The sequence below is a fragment of the Pinus tabuliformis genome, chromosome 2_2, assembly GCF_031772625.1.
Source record: "Pinus tabuliformis cultivar Carrire ecotype Pingquan chromosome 2_2, CPIR1, whole genome shotgun sequence".
Taxonomy (NCBI): Eukaryota; Viridiplantae; Streptophyta; class Pinopsida; order Pinales; family Pinaceae; genus Pinus; species Pinus tabuliformis.
This window is the reverse complement of record NC_142300.1, coordinates 1180799832-1180821387: the sequence shown is the minus strand read 5'-3', so window position 1 is coordinate 1180821387 and position 21556 is coordinate 1180799832.

Sequence of the window (21556 nt, the reverse complement as noted above, 5' to 3'; positions counted from 1 at the left end):
AAGAACTATCAGAGGGAAGACACTAATCAAGTCACAGGTTGACTCATCTCCCTTATAGATATCTATATATGCATCCCTCATCCCAGAGATCTAGAGGCTGGAATTTTGCATCTTGTAAGGAATTGTTGTTGGTTTCTTGAGACAACATCATAGTGTTAGGTGATCTAACATTTATATGAGGTGAGGAAGGGCTTACTTGTTGAGAGGATGATGCTGGGTCAGAACAATTGGTTGTAACTCCCTTCGCTCTTTCTTGATTATCAATAAAAGCTATTCAAGTTTTCCTCCATACTTTTGTGTCATTTATGTTTTATGCATTTTTATGGTCAATTTACATCTGATCCTAGATTGTTTATGATTATAGATCCATGTTCTTGTATAGTGTTATGCTACTATGATTCTATAGGTACTCTGTGAAGCTAGGTGTACAAAGAAGCAAGTAGCAAAGGACTATCAGAAGAGAGAGGAATCAAACTAGGAGATAAGCGAAAGACGGAGGTTGGTCTCCTTTGTTCTTCTCTCATCTATATTTCATAAAGGAAAAACGAAAGTAGCTTTACTTTGTTTGTTTCTAAGGTAGCTACCACACTTTAGTGGGATAAGCAGTTCTGTGTAGACACTTTTCCCTGTAACAGTGTGAGTCATCTATGGGTTTTTGATTAGTTTCATTCCACTTGTAGTTCTTGGTTCCACTTGGAGATTTCTTGGGTATCTTACTCATCCTTGGGAAAATTCAAAGAGGCAAGTGTCATAGGAGAAGATTTTAGAAGATTCCATGAGCATCCACTTAGCAAATAGTCTAAGACATTTGTCCTTTCTTGCTCATCACACCCAACAGAAGGCCTCTTTAGTATGCATCACACCTGGCTAGTGTAGGAGTCAGTATGCATCGCACCTTGATAGTGGAGAAGTTAGTATGGTCTAGTTTTGGCCAATTTTGAGTGGTTTTCTAGGTGGAAATTCTGGGGAATGTTGTAATCAGTTGACTATGATCCTTTAGGGTATGAAACAACACTTTTAGCGGTTAAATATCCCTTGGCTTATCGACATATAAGATTGGTGTTGTAGTGCCCAAATATGTCTATAAAAGTTGCCCCCTAAAGCATGAAGTCCTAAATCTTTTGATGTCGGATGAAATGATTTATCGTGAGGATCTGAGGTATTGGAACTGGATTGTGACGTGTATAAGATACAATACAATACATCATCATCATATTATTTTCATGATCTAGCTTAGGTGGGCATTCCCATGCTCAGATTTATAAATTTATTTTCATGGACATAGGACAGATAATCGTCTGCAATTGCAGACTGGTGATTCTTTATGTGTAGAGTCATCATCCCTAACTTGGATGATCATCTTTGCAGCTTCTGTGTACATTTGATGTCTTTATATTCCTGAATATATCACAGACCAGATGGATGAAACTAGATCTGGGGTCTTCAAACTCATTCAATCTTCGCCCGATGTACAAGTCGATCCATGTGAAAAGATGTCCTGAAGTCGAACATGGAAAGACATTGCCTGATTACCAACCAATAATGTAAGCTTTTAACAGGTGCGAGAGGAATCACCGATAATGATAATGACCCTCAAGGTACTACAGTACAATTCACATGGTGTTAAGATATGATCCGATGTCGAACACCATGCAAAATATTTTGGTCAAAGGCCATTGATGTAAACCTATCTCCGAAGGTGAGAAACTTTCCATTGAGGCATGAAAGCTTCAAAGTACTGAAAGGGTTGTTTCTAAGCCAACTTCTTGGATAATGAGCTGATGTCAATAAGAAGTGACCCATCATAGGAGGGCCATAATGTATCCCACATCTACGACACGAAACAAAGCAAATGATTTTCTGGAGGTGAAAACGATCTAATGATACAAGGTTCAGGAATGGCGGTCATGAAAAATGGAGGGTGAAGGTATTGTAATGGATGAGGCATTAACTGGATGGCTAATTCTCTGAATGAATTCTCTTGAACATATCGGTGACACTGAAATGGATTGGTAGCATTAACCCCAAAAGATGGGTGGTATGGAGGACCAATGGTGATATGACCGATGAACAGAATAACCCAACCCGACTCAATCATGGTGACAGAGTCAAAGTGTCATGTTCAAGAGTGACCTACTACCAATAAAATTCTTCAAGTTTTCTTCCCTTTTTCCCCAGTCATTGCTGACCAGTACCTCTTTATTTTTGTCAATATTGAGGAGGATAACATATGCTTTTTCTATAATTTCCCCTTCGGGCAAACCTGTCACTATGTTTTAGCAAGCCTAGCGACAGTGAAACTCGTTCTTGTTTGGGTGGACAAGTTTATCGCTATTGTTTTAACGAGTTTAACAACAAAGATAACTCGGTCCTTTTATGTTTAGAGAGTTTGAAAAGGGATGAAAATGAAACTCCAGCGGTTATTTTTCGTAGCATAATCCCTTAAGTCTGAAAAAGGGTAAAATAATACAAAAGGGATGAGTTTTCGATAACTTTAGTGAGCCAAAAAGAAAAGCGCTCGAACTTTTCATGAGATAATCCCTCAGGTATGAAAGTTTAAAATATACATGAGGGATGGCATTTCGAATCACTTTAGCGAGCTAGAAAGGCCAATTTCTCGACAATCTTTTCATATTTAGCGAGTCTGAAAAGGGTTTAAAGGAGACTTGTTTTTGAGGAATGAGTGGCGTTTATGGTGGCAACTGGTTCTAGGTAATCTTGGAACTTCTCAAAACATGGTGATGTGAATAGGGTGGATAATAGGACCGCTCATCATAGCTATTCATCAAAAAGGTAAATAATCAAGTGGAAGCATATGGTCGACCAAAAGGATGGAGGTGATGGCAGGAACACAACCATGGCTCAAGAGGCTGATAGTAGGGCGATCACAAAGGTTATTTACTGAGGGTGGATTCATTTTTTAATGAGCTTGAACCGGGAGAACTATACTCAGTGGCGGGTTTATTTTTTAATGAGATTGAACCTTGCGGAAACATTTCTCATTGGTAGGTTTATTTTTTAACGAGCTTGAACCATTTGATAACATTGCTCATGAGGTAGGTTCATTTTTTAGCGAGCTTGCACCATGCCAAACATGTGCTCAGGAGGTAGGTTCATTTTTTAGCGAGCTCAATGTCCTTTTTATATAAGCTAGGAATGACCAAACTAAAAAAACTAGAAAAACTATAAAGCTAAGGAGCTACTGAAGGTAGGTAGGATGGTTTTGTCCACGGAACGATTCAACACTTCCTCTGCTTTGCTTGTAGTGTAGACAAAGGTGAATTGTGGATTGGACCAATCACCAAACCTAAGAAGTTGGAAAAACTAAAAAGCTAAAAATTGGTCGTTTTTAGTTTGCATAAAAAGGTTTGGATTCCCCTAGGCATCGAGAAAAGGAGAGTCTCCAGGTAACCAAATGGAAGTCACTACAGTTAAGTAGGATTGTTTTTGTCAGCGGAGCCAATGAAACACTCCCTTGGCTTTGTCCATCTAACAGACAAAGGTGAATGGTGTGAGATAACACTTCCAATCACATAACCTATAGGGAAACCTATCTTTTCAGCTGGGTTCATCTCAAAATAGACAAGGATGCATGCCCGCAAGCTTCGTTACTCTTAGCGCTTGATATTTCACCTCAGGCTGAGAAAGATAAACCTCAAGGCAACATCAAACCATTCAGCCCCGTAGCTAGCCCTACAGGGCAGGAGAAGGCTCTCTCCGGTCAATCTCGGTAGATCTTCAATTGATGAGATGACCAAACGGTTAACACTGATATTAGGCTAGTAAACTTATTAGAAAGATTGATTTTGGGTTTTTAATTGAATAACGGGGTTTTTCTGGGCTGCATGGGCAAAATCACAGCTTGAACAGAGAAATATAATGAACAACACAGATTATCGACTAAGGCAAGGTAGGCAAGAAATTTAGCATCAAATCTAGATTTAAATGGGATGGCAAGACTGGTGAGGAGCTAAGGAGGGCAAACAATAACTTTGAATCCTCCTTAAACAGTAGAAAACATTAAACATGAACAAACTTATACGCAGAGCATGGCAGGCATGAATTCTTACCTAAACACTTCATTTGTTCAGTTAGAAATGATCATGTAGTGAAATGAAACATAACAGATTACATATGAAACAAGAGAAAAACTTATGCTAAATTATCATGCCACAGGAATTTCAGAAGTCAGAGCTGTGAAATTTCATTAAAAATCTCTGTCATAGACTGTACAATGAAGCTCAGTTTTCTCCTCCAGCTCTCAGCACTCAGAACTCTCCCCTCTAACTCTCTTGATTTTCTTTTTTTTTAATACATTAAATAAGCCTCTGTTGTAAAAGAAAGAAAATCAACCCAAAAAAAAAAAAAAAACTCTGCGCTGTCTCACCTGAATTACATAAATAGAACATGTAATAACTTTACCCTCGAAAATCTCTAACCAAAAAGACTAACAATTGGAGCGCAGACTCCATCGTATGACTAACTGAGGTCATAGATAAAACCAAATCTTATGCATCTGGTAACAGGTGTCTTCAGGTGACTGAAGTGAAGAGCAGGTGTCAAAGACGTGCGCCATATTTTTCTTTAGTTGACAACAGATTAAAACTTATGGGATCAATGCCAGCAAGCTCTATTTGACACATAAGGGCCTTATTTCATCTAGACGCACAATAATTGCAGAAAAGATTGGCCTAATACATGGGTTTCTATCCCATCATTCCTCAATCAACTCTTTTAGATCACTGGAAAATGTTGATACATCGTGACAAAAAACTGAGATTTTCAAATAGTCTACTAAAACTTTATCGCAACAAAGTTGCAATTCTTTGCCACGGCTTTCATCGAGAGCATCTGAGCATAGAATAATTCTATCCTCTGCCAAACTTGTCATATTATCACGATTTGAATCTGGTGCCACCTCATTCTTTATCCACTGAAATTATGCCTTCGAATCTGGGACTGCTTCTATTTGTTGATTTCATGCCTAAAATATGGGAAGTTGTAGATGATCTACCATCTGTTAACAAGTGTACTATTTCATTTTGAAAATTATCTAATGTGAGGTGTCATATTCTTCATTTGTCCTTCGAATTCCATGTGTAGATTGCACAAAAGTAATTGAATCCCTCATCAATTGCACTCCTGATTAGTATAAGCAGCTAGGAAAACATAAATCTGCTCCTCTATTTCAATTGATATATCCCCTGTCTTTGAAAGAAGACCAGACAGAAAATCCTCTTTCATTAACCGAATTAAATCATAAACCATATTGGAAACATAACAGTAGTTTCAATTTTGTGTTCATGGGGCTTGGAATGTCGTTGGTTCACGACTGAGGGCATGTGCATTAAAATTGCTGACTACATGACTATTATCAATGTTTAGCTGTGGCCCAAGTGTATTAAAAAACTCGGTAATATGTATCATTAATCCATGCTGGCTATGATAGTCAAACATTAGAATCTCTCCAACACACCTCCCTTTATCATAACAACTTCTTACACTAATGGGTTGACATTGTTCCACCAGTCTTCCGTTTGAAGATGTTCGAGAAGATCGCCATGAACTAGTAAAGAAATTATCAACTGCAATTACCTCATTTTTAACAGTTTCCATCAATTGGTCTACTAAATGAGATCCAATGAAGCCAACACCTCTTGTCATCAATATTCGCAGGTTTTCCTGAGAGAAACGAAAGTAACATAATAAAGAGTGTTTGAAGGAGGCATCGTTATTGTCTGAGAAGCGACACCTCCACCCCCATTAGAAAAAGACGTAGCCATTGTTTTAACGCTTCTTTACCTTAACTTGAGTGTGTGAGGGTTCATGTACAAATATCAATGGTGCTTTGGTGCGATGACATGAATGTCGAATTGAGCATCGTTAATTAACAGTTAGATGATCATACTCGAAACCCTGAGGTTTGGCACTGGCGGTCTTGTACAGATTGAGAAGCAAAACCCATAGTTTTTGTCGCCATCTGGCATTGATACATGTTACGTGGACTTTGATTGTGGTCAGACCAAGGGGTTAGACCAGCAATAACACTTAGCATTGCAGTCGGATGTATTTCTTCATGGATTGGAGGAACAACAAATTTCCTTCTCCCTCCATTTCCGCCATCAATACATTTTATTTCCATATATGCATGTCACTGCTGCTCAAATGGGCCAATAAGTTCTATGTTACGATGGTCCTTAAACCTGCTATCATTTATGAAGTCCATAACCTCCAGTAAATCTTCATGAAGTTTTCCCGCCATTGAAGTCAAGTTTCTTCCTGAGGAAGGCAGGGCCTCGAATGCAGAACAACATCGATGGTGCATTGTCTCAACTATGTGTAGAAACTGAGGAACTACATCCTTTAACTCATCAATGAAATCCGGCTGTGATTTTAGGGCATTAATAACCAATGATCGGACTAGCTTTTGCATTATCATGCCCATATATAGCACAAACATCCATCAACTTTGGCATGTCCAACATCCTTTTCCCCAGCAAGAGATCATTGTGCTCCTTTGAACTAGAGCTTTCACTTGCACAAGTTAATCACCCCGGATCACATTCCTCTGATAAATGAACAGCAGGGCATTCCCAGCGCTAACACAATCATTTAATTCAATAGCTGTGACAATGAAATTTGTTCGGAATTTCCAGTGAGACTTTCTCCAAATAGCTTTTTGCCTCTGATTGCTGATGATGTTTTGAATTGTGCCTGTGCAGAGATAGGAACTTGAAGTCGCTGCTGCCTTTTGAAGAGCTGGAGAATAAATTACACAACACATTTAATGATTTCTTCTTCAAAACAGGGTTTTGAAGAAGAATCAATCTCTGACATGAGACGGAGTCTAACATTAGCTCCACTTGGGATGGCAGTTGCCGCTCCGTAGAGGTGCCAAGAACCGCAGAACTTTGGGAGAGCAGACAGTGCCTCCACCCATTGGGCAATGGAGTCATCATCGACACAACTCTTGACTTAATTTTCAAACTGAAACTGAACTCAAACAATCTTCAAGCAAACTAAAACAAGATGCTGCCCTTATGGCTGCTTATTTATTTACAAAGCTACCCTACTTTGCTGTACAAATACTAGATCAGGTAACACTAAAATGCCAAATTAACCATTCAAGTAAACCTGAAAATGAAGCGGCTTGAGAATGCTGCCACGAAGTCACAGATGCAGTTGCTGGCAGCCCTTCATGAACGTACTGAGCCTGATCACGTACAAGACAGCCTGATCTATCAATCAAACTGAAAAATGTGTCCATGTATGCCGTAATAGGATCACGGAAGCCGGACTCTGTTGGCTGCCCCAACTCTGCAACACATACTTTCAGCTGCACATTGTCAATGTAAACATCTATAGGCAAGTCTACGGTTTCTTGTTGCGAAGGAGGAAGGATTTCCAAGAAATTTTTAGGGTCTTGGAAATCATATGACTGATCTGCTCATCGAGATACTGAATCTCATTTTCAACTCTTTCAACAACTAACTCTCAAAATCTAGTTTTGCTTTCAAGGTGAAGCTTCGGAGATTTCAAACATTGAAGGAAAATACTGAAAAATTCTTCATTAATTTCAATATCTACTAACCACTCTCTAACTCCGTTTATAGCTTCACAAAGTGCAGGGTCTGCCACATACCCTACCATTGCATGAACATATCAGCATGCGTTGGAATGTCTGGAGCGAGTTGGAGTCGCCAGGTGAATGGTTCAGCCTGCATAAGTGTCTGACTGCTGTCCACCATCAACAATCAGATCTGAACTTGATACATGTACTGGGGTGAAATGCAAATGAAGTGCTATATCCAAAAGCTCACGGAGATTTACTGAAGCAGCATTTATCTACTAACGCTGATGTAAAACAAGAGTGTTTTCGAAGGCTACCTGGCGTAACTTCAGGCTCCATCTAAGACTTATGAAACAAACACATCAATGAGCAAAGGTTTAGATGTTCTCCCCAGTATGGTCGCCACTATGTTAGCGCTTGAGATTTCACCTCAGGCTGAGAAAGGTAAACCTCAAGGTAACATCAAACCATTCAGCCCCATAGCTAGCCCTACGGGGCAGGAGAAGGCTCTCTCCGGTCAATCTCGGTAGATCTTCAATTGATGAGATGACCAAACGGGTAACACTGATATTAGGCTAGTAAACTGATTAGAAAGATTGATTTGGGGTTTTTAATTAAATAACGGGGTTTTTCTGGGCTGCATGGGCAAAATCACAGCTTGAACAGAGAAATATAATGAACAACACAGATTATTGACTGAGGCAAGGTAGGCAAGAAATTTAGCATCAAATCTAGATTTAAATGGGATGGCAAGACTGGTCAGGGGCTAAGGAGGGCAAACAATAACTTTGAATCCTCCTTAAACAGTAGAAAACATTAAACATGAACAAACTTATAGGCAGAGCATGGCAGGCATGAATTCTCACCTAAACACTTCATTTGTTCAGTTAGAAATGATCATGTAGTGAAATGAAACATAACAGATTACATATGAAACAAGAGAAAAACTTATGCTAAATTATCATGCCACAGGAATTTCAGAAGTCAGAGCTGTGAAATTTCATTAAAAATCTCTGTCATAGATTGTACAATGAAGCTCAGTTTTCTCCTCCAGCTCTCAGCACTCAGAACTCTCCCCTCTAACTCTCTTGATTTTCTTTTTTTTTTAATACATTAAATAAGCCTCTGTTGTAAAAGAAAGAAAATCAACCCAAAAAAAAAAAAAAAAACTCTGTCCTGTCTCACCTGAATTACATAAATAGAACATGTAATAACTTTCCCCTCGAAAATCTCTAACCAAAAAGCCTAACAATTGGAGCGCAGACTCCATCGTATGACTAACTGAGGTCATAGATAAAAACGAATCTTATGCATCTGGTAACAGGTGTCTTCAGGTGACTGAAGTGAAGAGCAGGTGTCAAAGACGTGCGCCATATTTTTCTTTAGTTGACAACGGATTAAAACTTATGGGATCAATGCCAGCAAGCTCTATTTGACACATAAGGGCCTCATTTCATCTAGACGCACAATAATCGCAGAAACGATTGGCCTAATACATGGGTTTCTATCCCATCATTCCTCAATCAACTCTTTTAGATCACTGGAAAATGTTGATACATCGTGACAAAAAACTGAGATTTTCAAATAGTCTACTAAAACTTTATCGCAACAAAGTTGCAATTCTTTGCCACGACTTTCATCGAGAGCATTTGAGCATAGAATAATTCTCTCCTCTGCCAAACTTGTCATATTATCACGATTTGAAACTGGTGCCACTTCATTCTTTATCCACTGAATTTATGCCTTCGAATCTGGGACTGCTTCTATTTGCTGATTTCATGCCTAAAATATGGGAAGTTGTAGATGATCTGCCATCTGTTAACAAGTGTACTATTTCATTCTGAAAATTATCTAATGTGAGGTGTCATGTTCTTCATTTGTCCTTCGAATGCCATGTGTAGATTGCACAAAAGTAATTGAATCCCTCATCAATTGCACTCCTGATTAGTATAAGCAGCTAGGAAAACATAAATCTGCTCCTCTATTTCAATCGATACATCCCCTGTCTTTGAAAGAAGACCAGACAGAAAATCCTCTTTCATTAACCGAATTAAATCATCAACCATATTGGAAACATAACAGTAGTTTCAATTTTGTGTTCTTGGGGCTTGGACTGTCGTTGGTTCACGACTGAGGGCCTGTGCATTAAAATTGCTGACAACAGGACTATTATCAATGTTCATCTGTGGCCCATGTGTATTAAAAAACTCGGTAATATGTATCATTAATCCATGCTGGCTATGATAGTCAAACATTAGAATCTCTCCAACACGCCTCCCTTTATCATAACAACTTCTTACACTAATGGGTTGACATTGTTCCACCATTCTTCCGTTTGAAGATGTTCAAGAAGATCGCCATGAACTAGTAAAGAAATTATCAACTGCAATTACCTCATTTTTAACAGTTTCCATCAATTGGTCTACTAAATGAGATCCAATGAAGCCAACACCTCCTGTCATCAATATTCACAGGTTTGCCTGAGAGAAATGAAAGTAACATAATAAAGAGTGTTTGAAGGAGGCATCGTTATTGTCTGAGAAGCGACACCTCCACCCCCATTAGAAAAAGACGTAGCCATTGTTTTAACGCTTCTTTACCTTAACTTGAGTGTGTGAGGGTTCATGTAAAAATATCAATGGTGCTTTGGTGCGATGACATGAATGTCGAATTAAGCATTGTTAATTAACAGTTAGATGATCATACTCGAAACCCTGAGGTTTGGCACTAGCGGTCTTGTACAGATTGAGAAGCAAAACCCATAGTTTGTTTCGCCATCTGGCATTGATACATGTTACGTGGACTTTGATTGTGGTCAGACCAAGGGGTTAGACCAGCAATAACACCTGGCATTGCAGTCGGATGTATTTCTTCATGGATTGCAGGAACAGAAGATTTCCTTCTCCCTCCATTTCCGCCATCAATACATTTTATTTCCATATATGCCTGTCACTGCTGCTCAAATGGGCCAATAAGTTCTATGTTACGATGGTCCTTAAACCTGCCATCATTTATGAATTCCATAACCTCCAGTAAATCTTCATGAAGTTGTCCCGCCATTGAAGTCAAGTTTCTTCCTGAGGAAGGAAGGGCCTCGAATGCAGAACAACATTGATGGTGCATTGTCTCAACTATGTGTAGAAACTGAGGAACTACCTCCTTTAACTCATCAATTAAATCCGGCTGTGATTTTAGGGCATTAATAACCAATGATCGGACTAGCTTTTGCATTATCATGCCCATATATAGCACAAACATCCATCAACTTTAGCATGTCCAACATCCTTTTCCCCAGCAAGAGATCAGTGTGCTCCTTTGAACTAAAGCTTTCACTTGCACAAGTTAATCACCTCAGATCACATTCCTCTGATAAATGAACAGCAGGGCATTCCCAACGCTAACACAATCATTTAATTCAATAGCTGTGACAATGAAATTTGTTCGGAATTTCCAGTGAGACTTTCTCCAAATAGCTTTTTGCCTCTGATTGCTGATGATGTTTTGAATTGTGCCTGTGCAGGGATAGGAACTTGAAGTCGCTGCTATTGCTGCCTTTTGAAGAGCTGGAGAAAAACTTACATAATCTAAAACAACACATTTAATGATTTCTTCTTCAAAACAGGGTTTTGAAGAAGAATCAATCTCTGACATGAGACAGAGTCTAACAGTTACATTCACCAAACTACTCGTTGTAATTAGGTGGATAAAATGAAGGTTGATTTATAAGGTCTAATCAGAGACTTGACTTGGAACTTGTTCTAGGTGTCCTTGTTTCATTTTTTAACGAGCTTGAGACAAGACAAGGAACTATGCTCATATCCTTGGTTTCATTTTTTAACGAGGTTGAAACATGACTTTGAACTATCCTCTGGCTACCCGATCATATTGTGTAAGAGGTCATGAAGGAGAACTCTAGCTCTAATGCCCCCCCTACATGGTGTACAACATCGCTGAATTGATCGTCAGTTGATGTAGGTATGGAACTAGTTGCCACATAATTAATTTGTCGCGGGATGATACCATTGGTGCAAAAGGACCATTTAAGGAGGATGGTTGACTAGGAGCCATATTTGAATGGGGAAATGAAAGGTAGTGAATGGTGACAATCCTTCCTTCATGTGAGAAACAAATCACTCGAAAGAGTGTTGAAACAATAGCTCCCTCGTGAACTCCAGTATTGCAGCAATAATGTTGCAACTCCATGAACCCCCTTCTTTAATTTTATCAACCCGGTAGTTCGTAGCAAACTTGGAAGCGATGTTGTTGTATGCACAAGTACTAGCTCTTGCCGTAGCTATCACTTGGTCAGCTGGTACAAGTCTGTTAGGAGCATAAGCCAACTTCTATGAGCTCTGAGAATAAGCTTTTTAACTAATGGATGAAAGCTAACTCAAAGAAGGCTAATATACTTGCAGAAAGAAACTGGAAAGCTGAAAGGAAACGTAAACCCTAGCAAACCCTAATTTTACCAGCTAGCCCTACTGATGCAAGAAAGAGGGTGCAAGCTACTGAAAGGAATGTCATTGACTCTTAGAAAGTTAAAATGCATGTGACTAAGCTACTTCTGAAGTGAAATCTGAAAGGAAACATCTTTTTGTATTTTTGATTAAGTTGTCAGAATTATCATGCATGCGATTTAACTGTTTTTGACTGTGCAGAGGTGGATTGGCGAGAGGAAATGCTTGGAGGAGGTTGAGAAGGTTCAGAGAGGGCATAATGGGTCCCTAACACCCTTCTAGAGAGTTTCACGGAGTTTGGCTATCAATAAACCTCATTCATGATCTTCTACAGGAAGTCTGCAGGGGTTCTACAAGATGTTCTGGAATTTCTACAGGATGTTCTGTAATTTTCTACAGGATGTTCAGAAATGGGATTTTGGAGGATGGATGGAGGAAGAAAGATGAAGGAGTGGGTATGGAGGTGAGATAAGGGTGTGAGGAGTTCCAGGACTTGGGGAATGAAGCTGAGAAGCAGCGAGGATGGTTGGATTTGTTCAAGGAGGACTGAAGAAATGATACACAAAACTAGGGTTATGTGAGCAAATGGAAAATGTAAGGCAAGAAGCTGAGTTGAGGGATAGAGCAGATGGGTTTGATGGAGTATGGGCAGGTAGAGAAGTGGTACAGGTGCTCTGAAAGTTGATTTTCCAACTGAACCAATGAAGACTTGTAAAATCAAAGACCTAGTTACGTTGACCTAATATGATCTAAATGATAGTAAAGAGAATGAATAGCAGTTTGAACTGCAATGAAACCATGTATACTAACTTATGCAACTAAGCAAGCAAAAATCCGAACATGTAACCAACTTATACAAATGAAAATCAAACACTAGTGATTGCATTGCAAAGCAAAGTCAGTGTTTTTGTGGGCAGCAAGGTCACCTTGATCCCAGCTCCTGATCCCATTGAGGGAGAGGTTAAATCAGAGGTGTTTGATGGCCCTTTTTTGAAGCTTTTCCCTGTTAAAAACCTATCAACTCAATCTGTACATCAAAATCCTTTTTAATCATCAAAAGTAACCTAAACAACAAAACAAGATTTAAATTTAAATAGCAGATTTTATTTTGAGAATGCAGCAAAAACGCATAAAAGTAAACAAATGAGGTACTAGGCACTTGAGATGGGCCCAACCCCAAGAGATATAGCCTCCTAAGAGAGATTTAGAGCTAGTGCAAAGCTGGATTCATCTTTATTCATCAAAAGAATAGTTACATTCCAAAAACTGTCCACAAGGAAAACTTGAAAATGTGCTGAAATGCATAGCTAACTTACTCCCTAAAAAATGACTAAAATCGAACTACAAACTAGCTACTTCTGCCTAAAAAGTGACTAACTAAAATGAGGCCCTAAGCCCTCTTATTTATACAAATTGAGGACCTCAACAGCCCTCCTAAACTTTAGGAACTCGGTTGCCAAAACTTGTAGTTAACAACACTTTTACTAGCACTTGCTCGGCTGCCCTTGTGATAATTGATTTGGTGGCCCTTGAACTCTGAGCTGATGGTGGATAATTTGAGGTAAGGGCCCATAAATGAATGGGACACCTTCCTACAAATCCTCTCCCTTGTTCTTCCACGAATTTGGCTGCCAAGTACTCATTAAAACCTTTGATTTTGTCTCAAAATTGACTAAAAATCTGCACAAAGCACCCATTAGACTTGTTGGCATAATGACTGACCCAATTCACTCTATTAGCATAAATATAATAAAAAACATGCAATAAAATAATGAGAATGGTGGATTAAGAAGAATTAGGAGGTTGAATGATCCCATATAATTATCCATTTTTGGGGCTCATCATCACCCCCCTACTGAAATTGTTGCTCATCCTCTGAGCAACTAATCTATCTCCTCATCTTTGATGGCCCTGGTGGCCTCCCTGTCATGCCAAGCTTCTGAAATGATGTTCTCTTCTCGGTCATGAAATCATGCTTTTCTCTCTGCTTCTCCCCACTACCTGTGCTCCTTTTCCTAGAGAATTCTTAGCTTCTTGTAGAACTGTCTCAACATCTTGTAGAGAGGCCTTTGTGTCCAAAATTTTCATGCTTTCTCTCCAGGTGGATGTCTTCAGGCTTCCCTGTTCATAGGTGATGGATGCCTTGGAGGGAGACCTCTCCTTTTGTGTAGCTAGGGTGTCTACCATTGTAATTGGCTCTTTTGACTGTGGTTGGGGTCTGCCAGTTTTTATCCTCACGCTCCTTCTTGCTTTAATTACAGGGAAGGCTCCCTCTTTCGCTTCCCCTTCTACTTTGGAGATGTGCTTAGGGTGGCCAGCACAGCTGTTTCCTCCCTGGCTAAAATATCAGGTGATTTTTCCTTCTGTTACCCTATTTCTAGACTTCCTGTAGAAAGTCCTGTGTTGACTGTTTTCTGGCTTCCTGTAGAAACTGTTTTAACTGTTTTGGTCTGCTTAGCTGGATGTGGCTCTTCCTCCTTTTTTCCTCTTCTTTTGTCTTCTCTGCCTCTGTTAGCTTGCTTCCTCCCACTCTGTTTTGGCTTTCTTGTCATATTGTTTAGCTTCTGCCTTCTCTGCTGTAGTCTTTTTCTTTTCTATTCTTCCTTTGTTTTGCCCTTTTCTTGAATGATTTGTGCTCCCTCATCATTGGTTTTTTTCACATTCTTCAGGCCTGATTTTTTCCTAGAATTGCATCTCTTCTTTTGCATAAACATCCAACAAATAAAACTGTTTGTTTTCTTCTTCTCTTGAAGCCAGAAATTTTGCAAAAACCCATGTTTTCTTCTAAGAAGATAGCTGATTGCTCCTCTTGTAAACTTGTTATTGCTCTTGGAATTTTCGTGTTTTTCACAACAAAAACTCCAATTTTTTCTCTCTTCAAACTTTTCCAACCTGTATTTTCTTCTTAGTTTTTGAAAAGAAATCAATTTTTTTTTTTTGACTGATCAGAGAACAAATAACATAGTTTTTTTTCTAGAAAGTGGACAGTCTTGCAAATTCATTCTTTCACACAGGCTTAGTTCTGATGGTTGTATCTCTCTTTTCAGAAGAAGGTGAGAAAGAAGAAGCCAGACTTCGAATGCAGAGGGAAAAAAGAACTGTGTAGAACTCAGAAAATATGCAAGAAGACTTTTCACCTTTTTCAATGTGCAGGCAGACTTTTCCTCTCATTTTTTAAATTTAATTCCATGTTCAATTCACCATTTTGCACCAACAAATCATGCACAACGAAGTTTCCCCGATCCTACCTCGTTTGGAGCTTGAAATTCGCCGAAAATCCCATGTTTTCTTTCTGCATGGTTGTTTTCTGCGTTTCCTGTAGAAGACTTCCTGTAGAATGAAACTGCACTTCCTGTAGAGCCCGATAGCCAGGAATTTAAAAAAAAATGGCATAAATATCGAGAAATCAGGAAGGAATCTTTCACAGGACCACTGGTTAACTGATCTTGACGTGGTGGACGCGTGCTCCAGTTGTGACCGCAGTTGAACAGACGGTGGTGAGAGTTAGCCGAGTATTTTTGTAATTGCTGCGTGATTTGTGGTGAGGGAGTGAAGTGGCCAGGTGTACGTGGCCACATGCAGATGGTAGTGTTTTTCATGAACTGTATGTTTTCCCCCTGTAATCACTTCCATCAATTGCACTGAGGTTTAAACGGCCAACACTCCCGGTTGTTTTAATTTTCACGTGAGTCGACTATCCACGTGTACTGCATGACTTTTGTTGGCATTATGTTTTCTGGTATGACTGTATGTTACAGATGTTGTACTTGATGGCAACTCCAGTGGTAAGGCTCTCAGTTTGTTGAAAATTAAGAAGGACGCAGGCAATCGGTTTAGAAAGTGCGTCCCCGCTGGTATACCATGCAGAAACCGCGTCCAGGGACGCCGGTCGGCCGTTCAGGGGGTGCGTCCACCCAGTGCACACATTTCAAGGCAGAGAAAAGCACGTGGGGGTTTCTTGTGTGGTATCTAGCTGACGGTTTTGTGTTTCTATGGTGTCGGCTCGTGGTATTGTTCCATGTTTTGGGGAGGAGCTTGCCTATATAAAGCAAAGGAGTTCATTTGGATTGTGCAATTGTCTTGGGTTGAATATCTTATTTGGTGAGATCTAGTCCAGATCTAAGAGGGCGAATCTTCTAATGGACTGTGATCTCTATGGCGCTTGATCAGATCTGTAGATCTGACTGTTTGGGTCTGTCCTGAAGTCTTCATATCATTTATATCTGAAGGGTCGCAGGTTCAGTGAAGGGAAAGTGCGCCGGGACGCAGGTACTGTAAAGGGCAAGTGCGCCGAGACGCAGTACAGTAGAGAGAGACGTGCGTGGGGACGCAGGGCGATCAAGGTACAGGTGCGTCTCTGAAGCAGAAGGACGCGGCGCGATAGTGTTTTCAGGTGCGTCTCTGTAGCGAAAGACGCGGCGTAATAGTATCTTTGGGTGCGTCCCTGAAGCAACAAAACGCAGAGCAGTCAAAGGAACAGTGCGTGGGCACGCAGCGGAGCAGAAGGATATCTGCGTGTGGACGCAGAGTAGCAGAAGGTTAACGGCGTCTGGTCGCAGACCATAGAAAGAAAAACTGCGTCTCTGTTTTAAGATGTTCTGTTGATTGAATTTCTCTGTTGATAAGGTGTTATGGGTTAATTCTGTTATTGCTGATCTGATATCTGTAGTGATCTATATCTGTTATGTACTTGTTGATCATCTGATGCTTTATGAAAAGAAGTAGGGGGTTGTAGCTCCCTTCCAGGAGTAGACTGGAAAAGAGAGAGAGAGAGAGTTGTAGCTCTCTGCAGGTTGCAGCCTGCGTACTGGTAAAGGACTGCACCAGTACAAAATCATTGTAAAAGAAGTTTCTAAATTGAAAGAAGATAGAAACATATTGCAGCAGGTGGTTTTCACCCACTTTGGGTTTCCACCTTACATCTTGTGTTCTTTGGTGTGACTATCTGTTTTTCATGCTCATTATTTTATGGTACTGACATGCTAAAATAATTCAAATATCAAATAAGGAAGATTTATTAAATTGCTAGATAATACTGATTCACCCCCCCTCTCAGTATTATTTCCAACAATTGGTATCAGAGCAGGTCCTTCAGAGAAGCTTGATCACTTGAAGGTAGATCGTTCATCATGAGCAACTACGAGAGAGAAGCATCAATCAGGCCACCGATTTTTGATGGGACAAACTTCAATTATTGGAAGGTAAGAGTTACTGCATATCTTCAATCTCTTGGTACAGAAGTTTGGGACATTGTAGAAACAGGCTATACTTTTCCTTCAGCTACTCCTACAGATCCAGCTGAGAAAAAGAAGTATGAAACAAATGCAAAAGCAGTCAGTACTCTATTAGGAAGTATATCCCAAACAGAATTCATGAAGGTAATGCACTTCAAATCAGCAAAAGAGATATGGGACAAAATGGTCACGAGCTATGAAGGAGATGAACAGGTAAAACAAGCTAAACTTCAAACTCTCAGGATTCAATATGAGACTCTCAAGATGTATAATGATGAAAGTGTGGCTAATTATTTTCTTCGGGTAGATGAGATTGTTAATTGTATGAAAAATTTGGGTGAAGAAATAAAAGAGGCTATAGTAGTTCAAAAGATTCTAAGATCATTATCCCCCAAGTTTGAATCTAAAGTATCTGCAATAGAAGAAAAGGAAAATCTCTGTGTTCTCACTATGTCTCAGCTACATGGAATTCTAACTGCTTATGAAATGAGAAAGGGAGGTCCATCAGACAGAAGGGAAGCTGCTTTTAAGGCATCAGGCAAAGAAGATTACTATGAAGCAAGCCATGTTCCAAAGGAAGAGGAAGAAGAATCAAATTTTGTCAGAAATCTTCAAAGGGGCTCTGGAAGGTTCAGAGGTAAGCTACCTTTCAAATGCTTTGCTTGTGGAAGAGTAGGTCATTATGCTACAAAATGTCCTTATAAGGATAAAGGAAAGGAACCTGCTAGATGGAACAAGAAACAAAGTGCAAATAAGAAAAGCTACTACACCCATGAAGATAGTGATGGCTTATCAAACAGTGATGAAGATGAACAAGGTAATAAATATAAGCTGTTAATGGCATTTGAAGATGATGATTATGAGGATGCTGTAGATGTGGATAATCTCTATGATGAAATTACTAGACTCAAGAGATGTATAGAAGAAAAGAATGTGATCATTGATACTCTGCAATTTCAAATTGATGAAAAGGAAAAACATCTTGAAAAACTAGAAGGTGAAATTGTTGGTCTCAGAAAAGAAATTGAGAAAACAAAGGCTATTAATCTTAAGTTTGTCAAAGGATCTGAAACTTTGGATGAGATTATCAATGTGCAGCGGTCTCCTCTAAACAAGACAGGTTTGGGCTATAATGGAGAAATCTCTCAAGCATCTACCTCAAAAAGTTATCTTGATGCAGCAAGAAGAAATGAGCAGAAGAACAATGAAGATAATCAGGTAAAGCAGGGGCGAATTACAAATATAAACTATTAGGGACAATCCATCTTAAGGGTGAACAAAAGCTACAACCAGCCACAGGTAAAATCTTCTCAGTTTGGTCCAAGAATAGATGAAAATAAAAATTACAATCAGTTGGCTGGTAGATTCAATAACCGCAAAAGCTTCTTCAATGGACAATGCTTTTCTTGCCATAACTTTGGTCACAAAGCAGCTCAATGTGTTGCATATAAAACAATCATGACTAGGGAAGCTCAAAAACAAAGAAGTATGACAGGGATTACAAAAAGGACCTATAACAACTTTTCGGCTCTTGAAAATGAAGTTGAATGTTCTATTTGCAATAATTTTGGTCATGAAGATTCTGAATGCAGGAGCAGGTTTCAGGAGAAAAAGGAACAAGAAAGGAAAAAGGAACAAGCCACAAGCACCAAAACATGGAGAATAAAGGAACCTCAAACAGAAAGATGTGGGATAGCATTTTATGCAGAAGGACAGGAAAATCTATGGTACATTGACAGTGGATGTTCGAAACATATGACAGGTGACAAAGAAATACTTGAATCTTATTCTACTTTAGAAAAGGGAAAGAAAGTTTCTTTTGGAAATGATACTCCTGCAACTATAAAAGGAAAAGGTATTGCTCCTTTAAAAGAAAAGGTCAAGGCTGGAAATGTTTTGTATGTTGATGGATTGAAGCATAATCTACTAAGTGTTAGCCAGATGTGTGATAAAAAAACCGAGGTTATTTTCAGATCGAATGGATGTCTGGTTCGTGATCTTGATACAGGTAAAACAGTACTCAAAGGCAAAAGAACTCCAAATAATCTGTACATATTTGAAGAAGGACAACAACAATGCTATCTAAGCAAGGATGAATAGCACTGGTTATGGCATCGAAGGTTGGGACATCTAAGCTTCTCACAAATAAGGAAAGCATGCAAATATCAGACAGTTCGCGATCTTCCAGATATCAAAATTCCTGACAACACCATATGCAGATCATGTCAGTTTGGAAAACAAACCAGGACTAACTTTCCAGAGAAAGAAGGATCAGCTAGCATGCCTCTTGAGCTAGTACATACAGATACATGTGGTCCATTCAGGAAAAGAACACCTAGAGGAGAGGAATACTTGATATTATTTATTGACGATTTCTCCAGGTTTGTCTGGTTAGGACTTATGAAGCACAAAGATGAAGCATTCGAAAAATTCAAATCCTTCAAAGCCTTGGTTGAAAATGAATCAGGTCACAAAATTAAGTGCCTCAGATCCGACAGAGGTGGGGAATTTACTTCAAATGAATTTTTCGATTTCTGTGATGAACATGGGATAAGGAGAGAATTCTCTACAGCTAGAACTCCTCAGCAAAATGGAGTTGTTGAAAGAATGAACAGAACAATCCAACAAATGGCTCGTGCTATGCTTGATGAATCAGGAACTCCCGCAACTTTCTGGGGTGAAGCTGCACATGCTGCAGTTATTATTCTCAACAAGACAAATGTCCGGGTGAACAGCACTCAAACTCCTCATGAGCTCTGGAGTGGTAAAACTCCTTCGGTAAAGCACTTCAAAATCTTTGGAAGAAAATGCTATATCAAGAATACTGATGAGCAGCTTGGCAAACTTGAACCTAGAGCAGATGAAGGCATTCTTCTTGGCTATTCTCCACATAGCAAAGCATACAAATGCTACAATAAAAGACTTGGAAGAATTGTTGACAGCATTGATGTAGTGGTTGATGAGAAGGGATATATTCCTAGGCAAGTACATCATGAAGATATAGAAGAAGATGAAGGCTACCCTCAAAGACAGAATAATGAAGAAGAAGAACCCCAAGGATAACTTCTAGAAGAACCAGAGGAGCAGACAAGAATAGAAGAGAAAACTCCATCCAGATATGTTCAGAAGAATCATCCAGAATCTCAGATTGTGGGGCAGAAAGAAGTAGGTGTACAAACAAGAAGAACAGTTGTAGAAGCCTCAAGCTATTTGGCATTACTCTCCTCTACTGAACCACAAAATGTGAAAGAAGCATGCAAAGATGAATGTTGGGTGAAAGCAATGGATGAAGAACTTGAGCAAATCGAAAAGAACAACACTTGGGAGCCGGTTCCTAGACCAAAGGATAAGAATGTTATCGGAACAAAATGGGTCTTCAAAAATAAATTGAATGAAAATGGAGAAGTAATTAGAAACAAAGCCAGACTTGTTTGTAAAGGGTATGCGCAGTAAGAAGGAATAGACTTTGAAGAAACTTTTTCTCCTGTTGCAAGACTTGAGGCCATCCGAATGTTCCTTGCTCTCTCAAGTTTTCAAAACTTCAAAGTATTCCAAATGGACGTGAAATCAGCCTTTCTGAATGGAGACTTGGAAGAAGAAGTGTACATTGAACAGCCAGATGGGTTCATTCTTGGAAATGATCCAAATCTTGTATGCAAAAGGCTCTCTATGGTCTCAAACAAGCTCCAAGGGCTTGGTACTACCGGTTGGACAAATATCTTCATCAACAAGGTTTCTCAAAAGGTTCAGCAGATAGCAATCTGTATATAAAAGTTGAAAATGACAAATTGCTAATACTTGTTGTGTATGTAGATGACATTATTTTTGGCAGCAATGAAGAAGCTATGAGTCAAAGCTTTGCCTCGGTCATGCAGAAAGAATTTGAAATGTCCTTGCTAGGAGAACTGACATATTTCCTTGGTTTGCAAATCCAACAAAAGGAAGGAGGAATCTTTTTATCTCAAACCAAGTATCTCAAGCAGATTTTGAAGAAATATGGCATGGAAGATGCAAAACCAGTATGTACACCCATGGTCACAGGATGTAGTCTCAATGCAAATGATGAATCTGCAGCAGTACATCAACCAACCTACAGATCTATGATTGGAAGTTTACTATATTTGACAGGTACCCGACCGGACATCATGCATGCAGTTGGAATAGTTGGAAGATTTCAGGCAAATCCGAAGGAGACTCATCATCAGGCAGTAAAGAGAATTTTCAAATATCTTCAAGGGACTCAAGATTATGGCTTATGGTATCCTAGAGATACAGATCTTACTCTTCATGCTTAT